Here is a 12,063-nt window from a genome sequence, read left to right as displayed (position 1 = left end):
TCGCAATGCTTTTTTCCTGATCGTGAACGCTGTTTGCGTGCTCGGAAGATATATCTTGCGAACACGTACTTTGAAAGCGCGAAGAAGCAAGGAATTCCGTGAAGCCGGGGATCGCTGCAATTCCGCCATCCACACGGATCGCGAAATTACCTGAATTCCGCAAGCGGATCGGAATTTGACACCCAGACCTAATAAGGACCCTAATGCCCTCCTCCTTGAAGGCAGGAATTGATCTGGTCATGGCTGCCAGCTATTGTTCAACATTCCTTTTCTTGGAATGATTATGGAGCGAACGGTAGTCTTGCAGCGGGGGAGGCATTTAGATGATGTTTTCTTCAATGTCACTCAGTCCACTCTTAGGGCGGATCATACAATGGAGTCTGCACTGCAGATGAAATTCTAAGAGACGCGAATTGGGAATTTATTGGCCGGAGTCATGTTGGATGCACCGGCCACCTTAAAACTCATTCAACTATAATGTATTGGTGCAGTCTGAGGGCTCTCTAGAAAATGGCGGAAAGGTATTAAACATGCATCTCCTCATCATGAAAGGTCAGTGAAATTACAAAAGAAGCTATTTCCCAAGTTTGAGTTTCTAATGTCATACGCAGGAACACTTAATTAATCTGCATCTGAAGGTGCTGGAAGACAGCATCAGAAGACTAGGACCAATAAAACATCAGGGGATGGCCGACGCATCAATATCTAGGTCTTAGTCAGTGTCTACCTCTAGTACCCAATGAATCTGCTTAAACAAAAAGGCCAGTGGACTGAAAGAAGACTGATATAAACTGAATTCAACTAAATTTAGGTTGATTACAAGTAGCTTGGAGTCCCAAATGAGATAGGGTGACTACATGCTCTCATTGATTAATGGGGTTCAGACACTTCAAATCTTTTCTATTGGGAAAGTATAGATGCATGGAAAGATAAACCTCATTTCACAGACCGAGCTAAGAGAACTTTGGTGTCTGCACACATCTGTTGGGCCTTGCCAAGGAATAACTGGCTCACACCAATCAATGGGTATACACCACAGACATATCTCTTGTGAACAAATTCCTGCGTTTGTATTTACTTTCCAACTGGTGACAGCCTACAGCAAGAGTCAAATCCAGGTTACCTGGAAGGGCTTTCTAACCTAGCAGATATCTGGCCCTTGTTGTGTGCAAGCCACAGTAGATTCAAATGAAGCAAAATACTACTTGAAAGGCAATGTCCCTTGCATGACTGGTTCTTCATCTTAATTTGCTCAACGTTTCCAAGGCACCAATTACTGCATGGTTTCATGCTCATACCTGCACTAGGGAAGCAAGTATGTATGGCACTCGTATCTATACAAACTGTTGGGATCACTTCCAAGAACATTTTTATGAGGACCGTGAAAAGGTGCTCCTATTCATGGCCCTGATGCATTTCTTTACTTATTGGTTCGGCTCTGGGGAGTACCTATATAATGAAAACCATATTTCCTTTTAAGTTTGTGCGTCTGTGAACATTTTGTTGCCAGAAGTATAAACAAGAGCCCTGCATGGTAAAACGCACAAGTTCTTTTACCCTTCAGCAGAGAAACTTGCAGAACTCTGAAAGGAAGCTACCTGTTTCCCAAAGCTGTGGCAGTATGGATTCTGCAGTTTCAAAGTGGTATCAGATAGAGCCATCCTTTGCAAGTTGACTAAGACCTGTACCCTTGAAAGACAACCCGGTTTTCGATGGTGTTACGGTACGCCTCCTGCTGGAATAAGAATTGTTTAAAACTTGATTCTACGTTAGTGCACCAAGCCAAGACTTCCTCTTTTATAAATTTTATATAGTTTTTGGACCTTTATCTCATCAAAACATTTCTTGCCTTATCTACTGTGGCTCAAGGAGTGTTGCGCGCAGGGCCAGACTGGGAACCAAAAGCAGACGGGGCAAAAATATTAAAACCAGCCCTGCCTCCTTCCTCGTCTCTCACCTCTGTCTCCTCTCACTCCTGAAGCTCCTTGTGCCGCCTGTAATTTCCAGGAGAAACAGGAGAAAGAAGCCAGCAATGGCCTCCGGTCTTAAAAACCGGCCTGAAAAGGGTCCAGAATACCAGGGAAGTGCCAGGTGGAAAAAAAGACAGGCAGTCTAGCTTGTGAGTAGTTTAATGATGGGCTCCCCAGAGCTGGTATGGCACAAGTACCAGTGTGCAATTTTGCAGAGACATTCTAAGGGCACAGACTTGGGAAAACAGTTGTCCTTGATGTTTTCAAGATCCGAATGAGTTTACAGCACAGAACGTCTCAGAGCTCTGGGTAAAACTACAAAGGAACCCATTGTGAGTGAATTAAAACTCTGAATTACTCAACTCCAATTTCAAATAAAAAGCGATGTGAAGGTTTTAGACGTGCAATGCATATTTGCAGGACACAGTAAAGGACATACAGCATGCTCTTGGGACTGACTTCTCCTCAATGGACCTTGTGGTTCTTCTCACAGCTGCCACATTCATAGCTTCGCTCACACTTGCCCCAAAATGATGCAAAGATCTTCAAGATCTGTCCAATCCTCCAAGTAGCCATACCTACCCCCAAAAGCTGCTTGTTGTGCCTATGTGATTACAAACTACTAGTTTCTGGAAACTGCCCTTAGGAGGGCCCGCAGAATAAAGTGTGTAACAGTCTTACTAGCTGATGTAGCTCACCTACATAAAGAAAGTATCTATTCAAGGCAACTCAATGGCCATCAGGAGGCCACCGGAGACCAACAGACGACGAGTAACAACTCCAAATGTTACCACTTTTAAGCACAATGCTTACACTTTGACGCAACTGTCCGAATAACAATTTGTTTTGGCTTTGTTGCATAATTAGAGTTTTGTAGCACTACAAAGCAACTGTGAGGGAGCAGGGTATAAGAATATAAAATATCGGAAGAAAGGATTGACTGTGTCTTAATTATAAAGCAGGTGCTACTTAGTTCATGAGCACATGACATGCATAAGGTGGGGGAAAAAGTTACCTCCCATATTTAGGGACTCCAAGAGGCTCTTATTTCCCTAGACAAATAAAAACAAGCATTTGCAATGCAATAGGTCTTTCATTTACACAAGTTTAAGCTATTGCCATTGTAAATGCCTCTTATTTAGGTTTTAAAAACTAAAACTAAAATAAAAGGCATTGTTATTTGCAATGTCAATAGCTCAAACTTGGTTAAATGCGAGACCTATTGCATTGCACATTCTTGTTAGTTTAAGGAGTAGAAACAATCCCTTGCGGCCCGACAAATTGATTAAATAAACAAGCGGGCCGCTAAAGAGAAAGCGGACCACACTGCAAATAAAATAAAAAAATAGTGCTTACCGACTTATGAAAGAGACCATGTAACACCACATGTAAAAGATCCAGTCCTCATGAAAGGTAACAAATGGCCTAGCAAGCCTCATTATCAATCGGAAGCCATCATTTACCAAGGACAATGACACCAACCAATCAAAAATATGGGCAGAGAGAAGGCGAGGCTTCCACAGCATACTCGACTACTGCATGCCTCGCAGAGCAAGCAACGAATGCGAGCTGCCGCTAGGCTTGACCTAAAAACAACCTTTAATATATGAATTCCATGGCAACGTCATCTACATACAAAACTATTCAAAGCATGGTGATCTTAGCAATCATTAGAGCGTTGGAGCCGCTTTTCTGCATGGCCTGAAAAAGGACTAGGTTTGCACTAGAACCAGGTCAAGTTACTTAATAAAGTTGCCTCTGATATCCCCCGAGTTTTGTCTTCTTTACAAGTCAAACTAATATTTTAGCTGCAGGTTTTTCAGGCTTTCAAAATTATTGCATTAAGTCGAGAGTGGGAGCTCTGTGGAAAAATTCATTCAATGCAATGATCTGTGGTTGACCCCGTGCTCACAGGTTCAGACCTTGGGGGTCTACTCAACCTTTCATGCTTCTGAGATAGATAAAATGAGCATTAACAAGCTGGTTACAAAAAAATATCTGTTATCAACCCCAGACCCCTCAGGGAGAATACACAACTCTCATCACATAATGCAGCATGGGTGGAGAGAATAGTTAGCTATATAGGGATGAATGGTAGGGGGACTAACGCTGCCTCCAACTCTTTCTGACAAGACAGAAATACAATCCCGAGAGAGCCCAAACAACTTTTTTAGAGAAGATCCTTACATGCAACTGACTGCACCCAGTATTACTAATCTTTTAGTGATGTGCAATTGAATCAGAACTAGCCCTACAAACCTCTCAGAGAAAATGCTCCCACATGATTGACCCCTACCCCTCCTACATACAGAACACAAGACACCTTTTAGAGTTGATCCAGGCATGTGATAGACTATTCTTAAGTCCTGTCAGCATGCCACTGGTAATGCTGACATTTGATGGATCCTGCTTTACGTTTTCCTTTACAAGTGCGGGTTCCATATCTCCGCGTGTGACTTGGCATTTTGTTTACAGAACCAGAAATGGCTGAGGTTGACATGGGGCTATTAAACACATGCTGACTGACTGTTCCCATTCCCTACAAACCATTCAGAGGGAGATTAGGGAGAGACACTTAATGCATGCTATAAAATACAAATGGTGTTAATGGAACAACACACTAATGGTAACTTTGTCAAGCGCGTCATTCATGAGGCGCGCCCTTAGGACCCGGCTCCCCGGGCCCCGCCTCCGGTCTCATGGGATTGGGCGGCTGGCTCGCCCAATGGGCGACCGGCCGCCCGTTTCACTTCCTGGTTAGGGGAGGCTAGGCGCTTCCGGAGGGGTGAGAGGGCGGAGGCCTTTGGCCTATTTAGGGGCTAATCCCTGTGGCCTCGGTCTCTGTTCCTGTTGCCCCTCTGATCACCTGGACCTTCGCGCCGACGATCCTGTCCCCCGAGGACTGGTTACTGCCTCTTTTCAGCTTTCGACACCGCGGATCCGGTTGGATTGTCGAGGGAGCGCGCGTGTGTCGGGGGTTTGCTGAGCGCGTCGGCGTGACCGCTTCAAGGTTGCGGTGCGACGAGGAGTCGGCAGGGACGAGTTCGGTGACTGCGGTGCTTCACCCACGAGGCAGAGTTACAGTCTCGGCCAAGGAAGTGAATAATAAACCGACCGGTTAGGCTAGTGATTGGGGCCTGATTGCGAATAACGCCAAAGTCGCCAGTGTGCCCAATAGACGAAGAGGGAGGATGGCACCAAAGAAGGGAGGGCACAAGAGGAAGGAGAAGGACCCCGAATTAGCCACTATTATGAAGCTGTTGTTAGCAAAGCTTAGTAAAGACGGGGATGAGAGCAGTGCAGACAGCGATTCCTCTCAAGACGAGCAGCCTACCATAATTGAGCAGCCTACCATAATTGAGCGCCCTCGCAGGGAGGGGATGCCACCTAGGGCTGCTTTCCCACCTTTAGTTAAAAAACCCAAACAGCGGAAGGGCAAAGGAGGCCAAAGCGTAAAAAGAGCAAGACTAGCAAGGACACAGGAGATTCAGACGTGAGACCAGTAGGTCCCGTCCCACATCCACTTGAGGTCGAGGTGATAGTGCCCCCCCCCCCACCCATTCCAGTTGTACCTAGGACAGGGGGGCAGGGCACAGCCCCCATCTCAGGGGCAGCAAGCCCAAGTGGGGCGCCCGCAGTGGCAGATCCGGTAGGCTCAGTACTGACTGAGATCAGAGAGGCCCTGAAGGTTTTAGCGCCGGGGAGTGGGGGTACCTCATTACCAGACTCACCGGCCCCTCTCCTACCGCAACCGGTAGTGACTGCAGGAGGGGCGCAGGACCCGACGAGTGGCCTGCTAGCATCGGTGGTCTCCCTGGTGGGACAATTACCTTCGCCTGGGGCAGACAGTAATAAGCCTTGCACTTCAGCAGCGACCCCTTGGGTTCCCGCGCAGGCAGCAGAGCAGGGCGTGCTACAGGAAATTCAGAAGCAGTTGGCGCGCTTGGTGGACACGCGCAAGGCGAACCCCAGCGGGGCGGCAGGAGCAGCATTAGCCACTGTACCCATAGGAGGTAAGACGGGAGAGGCTGTGTCAAAGGGCGTAGAAGGGGGTTTAGTAACGGGGGGAACACAGGGTAATGTGTTGTCCCAGCCAGGTATGTTAGCAACCCACGTAGCCATGGACATGCGGGAAAAGATTTGGAAAGGAGAATATGTTGATATATTTGCACTCATCAGATCCAAGCGCAGGGACGTCGAATACAAGGAAAGGGAGGGCAAGGAAAACTCCTTCAGGGATAGGAGGCCGAGAGTTGAGGAGAATTTGACTAATTGGCTCTTTGGCTTTCACGTGTTCTCAACAGTGGTGTTGTAAAAAAGGCCTGAGTTGGCAATTTCATTAATCTTTTATACAAACAAGATTATGAAGGCACATGCAATGCATGGGGGGGCAGTCTGGCTTGATTATGACAGGGATTTCAGGTGGGCAAAGGAAGAGAATCCAAACATTGTTTGGGATCAGTTGGAAGTGAATGCCTGGTTGGAGAGCCTGAATAGCAGGGAACATTCCACTAAACAGCCCTTTCGGACCTCCCAGGGGGGGCCCGGGCAAAAAGAGAGGGGCCTGTTGGGCATTTAACAAAAAAGTGTGCACCTGGCCTGCATGGCAGTGTAAGTTTGAGGATGTGTTTTCTTACTGTGGACACGCCTCGCACCCAGAGTTTAAGTGTAATAAGAAGGTAAAAGAGCGTGGGGGGGCTTGGCACAGGGACACCAAGCCCCCGCAGTCCTAAACTGCCTACTCCGGTGGACATAGGGAAATTGACTTATTGGCTTAACATGTATACTGACAGGGCAGCAGCCAAGGGTTTGTTTGAAGGTTTTTCTCTAGGTTTTCGGATTCCAGCTTTAGCTGTCCCCCCCCCCCCATCAGCCAGTGCATCAATCTCTTGTCAGCTAAGATGTATCCTGTGGTAGTGGCTAAGAAATTTGAGAAAGAATGTTTGCTGGGCCGGGTGGCAGGCCCTTTCTCAGCCCCCCCATGGGAAGATTATGTACGTTCATCTCTGGGGGTGGTACCCAAAATGGAGCCTGGGCAGTTCAGGATGATTCATAACCTCTCTGCTCCTAAGGGGTCCTCAGTGAATGATGCCATCGACTCAGCCCTATGTTCTGTGACTTACTCTTCTTTTGACACAGCAGTGCACAAAGTGAGGGACTTAGGAAGGGGCGCCATGTTAGCAAAAAAGGATATCGAGTCGGCCTTTCGCCTCTTGCCTGTGCACCCTGAGGATCATCACTTACTAGGCTTCCAGGTGCACCACCAATTTTACTACGACAAATGTATGCCAATGGGGTGCGCAGTCTCTTGCAAGTACTTTGAGACATTTAGTTCTCTGCTGCAGTGGTTTTTTTCGCACAGAACAGGGTGTTTAGACGTGGTTCATTACTTAGATGACTTCATAGTGATGGGACCGGCGGCTTCTGGGGCGTGTGCCCGGGCGCTCGGTGATCTGGTGGCAATGTTTCAAGAATTTGGTGTCCCCTTGGCTCCCAACAAGACGGTTGGCCCGGACACATGTATGTCTTTCCTGGGGATTGAAATTGATACAGTGGCGGGGGAGTGCAGGCTGCCCCTAGACAAAGTGATGGCTTTCTCCCAAGCGATTGAGGACACTTTGGCAGGTCCAAAGGTGACTTTGCACCAGTTGCAGGTGTTGGTGGGTCAATTGAATTTTGCCCTTAGAATCATTCCCATGGGGCGCCCTTTCTCTAGGTCTATAGCCAGGGCAATGGTAGGACTTACCCAGAAGCATCACCGGGTCCGCCTGAGAGCTAAGGTGAAAGAGGATCTCAAGGTATGGCTCAGCTTTCTTAAAGACTTCAATGGGAGGGTGGTGTAGCCGGCGCCCCGTGTTTCCAGTGCTAAGTTAGGCTTATTTACCGACGCAGCCGGCAACATTGGTTTTGGCGCCATCCTGGGCCCGTCCTGGTGTGGGGTGGAGTGGCATGCAGAATGGCACAAGTCAGGTCTGACCAAGAACATAGCTTTCCTGGAACTCTTTCCCATACTGGTGGCAGTCACGGTCTGGGCCGACCGCTTCAAGGACAGGGCAGTGATATTTTGGTCAGATAACATGGCGGTGGTCGAGGCCAGTAACAGACAGGGGGCTACTTGCAGGCATGTGTTGAGGTTGTTGAAAATGTTGGTGCTGGCATGCCTAAGACTCAATTTGACTTTCAAGGCGGCGCATATACCAGGTGTTGATAACCACGCTGCTGATGCTTTGTCTCGTTCCAAGTTACAGGACTTCCAGAGATTCCATCCACGGGCAGAGGAGCGAATGACAGTGTTCCGTACATCACTGTGGACAATTGGAACCCCGGGGCTGGTAGGTGCCGCTCTAAGTGATCGCACCAAGCGTGCATATCAGCAGCAATTTAACTGTTACAGGTCCTTCGCGGTGGAAGCCGGCATAACTGATATATTTTCTGCAAATGCAATGTATGATTTTTTACAGGCATTAAGGGACCAGGGCAGGGCTGTTTCTTATGCCAGGGCTCATCTAGCTGCAATAGGCTTCTTCGCAAAGCTGGCGGGGGTGAGGGACCCTGGTTATACTTTTTTAGTCAAGAAAGCGCTAGCGGGGTGGGCTAGACTGGAGGGACCTAGACGGGATCATCGCAGGCCACTGGACATCCATACCCTCATCAATATTGTCGAGCCCTTACCCACAGTCTGTACATCATTTTTTGAGAGTGCCCTACTGGGGGCAGCCATTACCCTGACTTTCTATGGGGCTATCCGCCTGGGAGAAGTAGTGGGGGTCTCCAGATCTGACCACGAGGGGGGACCGCAATTCAGGGACGCTACCATCTCCCCTGGAGCCCTAGAGGTAATCCTAAGAAGATCCAAGACAGACCAGGGAGGGGTGGGTGCCACCATTCGGCTGCATTCAGCGCCCGGCGTGGCGGTCTGCCCGGTAGCCCGGCTGCGGGCGTACCTAGCCCTACGCCCTACCTTGGGGGGGGGGGGGGGGGGGGGGGGGAGGCATTGTTCATTCACGAGAATGGGGACTGCCTTTCCCAATTTCAATTCAAATCGTTTTTTGGGTTAGCGCTGGCGAAGCTTGGGTTAGGGGCGTTAGGCTACACCTCTCATTCCTTTAGAATAGGTGCGGCCACCCTGGCGGCTGGGGCTGGCCTCCAGGTTAACACAGTGAAGGGAGTGGGGCGCTGGTCTTCCAATTGCTACAAGCGTTATGTGAGACCGGAATTGCTATGACAGATTGATGGTGGCTCGTGGTGGATTGTGCTTGACTGTTCCGTTTCTCTCCTCTCAATTAGTATGCCCGCGAAGGTGGTGTGGGTACTGGGGCACTCGTTCGTGCATCGCGCGACTGGGCGTTTGCAGCAACGGCGAGTGGTGAAGCCGGCGGGCTTGGGCGAGACGAACTTCCTGTGGCGAGGCGTCAGGGGGATGAGAATCCGACACTTGAGGCGGCTCGTGGAGGAGATAAAGGAACAGGAAGGGCACAAGTCTCCTGATTGGATTATCCTGCATTTGGGAGGCAACAACATGGTTGACCGGGGACGCTTGGCCGTGAAAGAGACATTGCTGACGGAATTTGCCTGGCTAGGGCGTGTTTTTCCTTCTGCCAGGATTGCCTGGTCGGGTATGCTACCGCGCAGGTCATGCGGCCCTGGAGTTCGGGCCAGATCTTTGAATGTTTCAGTGAGGCGTCTCAATGGCGAATTGGCAAGGTTGTGCTCAGTGAAGGGCCGCCTATGTCATATCCAGCACCGGATGATCTCAGGGGATGATATGTACCACCAGGATGGGGTGCATCTGTCGGACTTGGGCACAGACACTTTTATCAAGGAACTTTGGTCTTTTATTCTGAACGCAGGTGGGGAGGGTGGCAGACCTGTGGGCCTTGGCCACCCTTGTGGCGGTAATGAGACCTGCGATCAGTGAACAGTGACTAACACAATGGACAGGAGTTCACCTTGCGCACTTCATAGGCCAGCACTGAGGGGGGAGACGGTGAGCTCTCCGCTGGGAAGAACCGACCACCGGCTGGGGAGGCTAGGGCGACAGATTTCGAGCCTCCTGGGTCCCTGGGCAGCCTGGTGGTCGAGGGGTGGGCCCTGGTAATGGCGGACAAGGATCAGAGGTTGGGACCCACCACTCTAAGGGGCAGGTGCACTGCACCTGGCGTAGGATGCTCAGTTACGAGATGCGAGCCAGAGGGCCCCTTGGTGCTGGGGGGCATGAGGAACAGATCAATCAAAATTTTATTATTCAAAGTGTGAATTTTAATTATCACTTATGCATGTTATTGCTTGTCATGTTTATGGTTTGTTTGCGATTAAACATGGCCGTTTTATACCCACGCAAAATCTCTTTGGTGATTCCTATGTGGGTTTCTTGTTAGTCAGGGGGAGGCGGGACACTGCTGGGGGGTCCGGGTCCTATGCCAAGCGCGTCATTCATGAGGGGCGCCCTTAGGACCCGGCTCCCCGGGCCCCGCCTCCGGTCTCACGAGATTGGGCAGCCGGCTCGTCCAATGGGCGACCGGCCGCCCGTTTCACTTCCGGGTTAGGGGATGCTAGGCACTTCGAGGGGTGAGAGGGCGGAGACCTTTGGCCTATTTAGGGGCTAATCCCTGTGGCCTCGGTCTCTGTTCCTGTTGCCCCTCTGATCACCTGAACCTTCGCGCCAACGCTCCTGACCCCCGAGGACTGGTTACTGCCTCTTTTCAGCTCCCACCCACCCGTCCCTTAGATTAGTGGCTTGAAGGGGGCGTTTTGCGGTAATGAGACCTGCGATCAGTGAACAGTGACTAACACAATGGATAGGAGTTCGCCTTGCGCACTCCATAGGCCAGCACTGAGGGGGGAGACGGTAAGCTCTCCGCTGGGAAGAACTGACCACCGGCTGGGGAGGCTAGGGCGACAGATTTCAAGCCTCCTGGGTCCCTGGGCAGCCTGGTGGTCGAGGGGTGGGCCCTGGTAATGGCGGACAAGGATCAGAGGTTGGGGCCCACCACTCTAAGGGGCAGGTGCACGGCAGCTGGCGTAGGATGCTCAGTTGCGAGATGCGAGCCAGAGGGCCCCTTGGTGCTGGGGGGCATGAGGAACAGATCAATTAAAATGTTATTATTCAAAGTGTGAATTTTAATGATCACTTATGCAAGTTATTGCCTGTCATGTTTATGGTTTGTTTATGATTAAACATGGCCGTTTTATACCCACGTAAAATCTCTTTGGTGATTCCTATGTGGGTTTCTTGTTAGTCAGGGGGAGGCGGGGACACTGCTGGGGGGTCCGGGTCCTATGATTTCAGTATCTCCATGCTTAAAATCGGTAAAGTGGTTAAAATCATTTTCAGTGTATTAAAAACAACCTATCAATTGCACACTACAAGTGAGTATAGTGGTCACTGCTCCATTGTACAGTGCCAGAAAATATACAAACCTCAAAACTTAAAACAGCACTGAAAAAGGTTGCTCATTACACCAGACGGAGCAGGCTGGGCTGAATTAAACTATAGACACATAGGGAATAGAACTTTTTCTATGGGGGTAAGTACATATTAAAGATTGACACACGTGCATCACGACTGACAGAAAATGTCAATCATCCAAAATTACATTTCCTACAATGGGCCCAATTCCGATGTCCGTCGGACGGCCTCCGAATAGGACTCTGCTTTTCTGGATCCGATTTGTAGCCCTTGATTCTGACCGAATCATACACAGTTCCGTACGACTGAGTTCGGTGCCTAGAAATCATTTGCGCTGACCGCATCGATTCCGGGAGGCATTCGTACAGGCCGAGCCTTCCGGAGCCAATTCAAACAGCTCTATGGACTCGCTTTCCAAGTGAGCAAGTACAATGGCCAATTCGGATAGCCGTTACGATTCGGTTACTGGAATCGGTCTTTGGGGGCCCCCCTTCAACCGGGGCTCTCCGAATCAGGCCAGTGAGGGTACCCATGGGACCCCCCCTTTCCAACCATGCAGTGTGGCAGGCACAAAAAGAGTGCCCGCCACAGGGTGTACGTTTTTCCTCAACCATCACTTTCTTCAATGGTGCCGGTGTTCGCGTTCGGAACACAGGCTCCTACTGAAGTCAATGGGAGCCCGAC

At 49.8% G+C, this 12,063-nt stretch overlaps 1 protein-coding gene across 1 annotated transcript in view; it reads right to left on the bottom strand.

Moving 5' to 3' along the window:
- The window catches only part of OBI1 (ORC ubiquitin ligase 1), a 155,747-nt gene that overhangs the window by 95,300 nt on the left and 48,384 nt on the right, over positions 1-12,063 (bottom strand). The gene's annotated exons all lie outside the window — the stretch shown is intronic.

The sequence above is a fragment of the Lissotriton vulgaris genome, chromosome 8 (assembly GCF_964263255.1).
Source record: "Lissotriton vulgaris chromosome 8, aLisVul1.2, whole genome shotgun sequence".
Taxonomy (NCBI): Eukaryota; Metazoa; Chordata; class Amphibia; order Caudata; family Salamandridae; genus Lissotriton; species Lissotriton vulgaris.
This window is presented reverse-complemented; position numbering and strand designations above follow the sequence as displayed.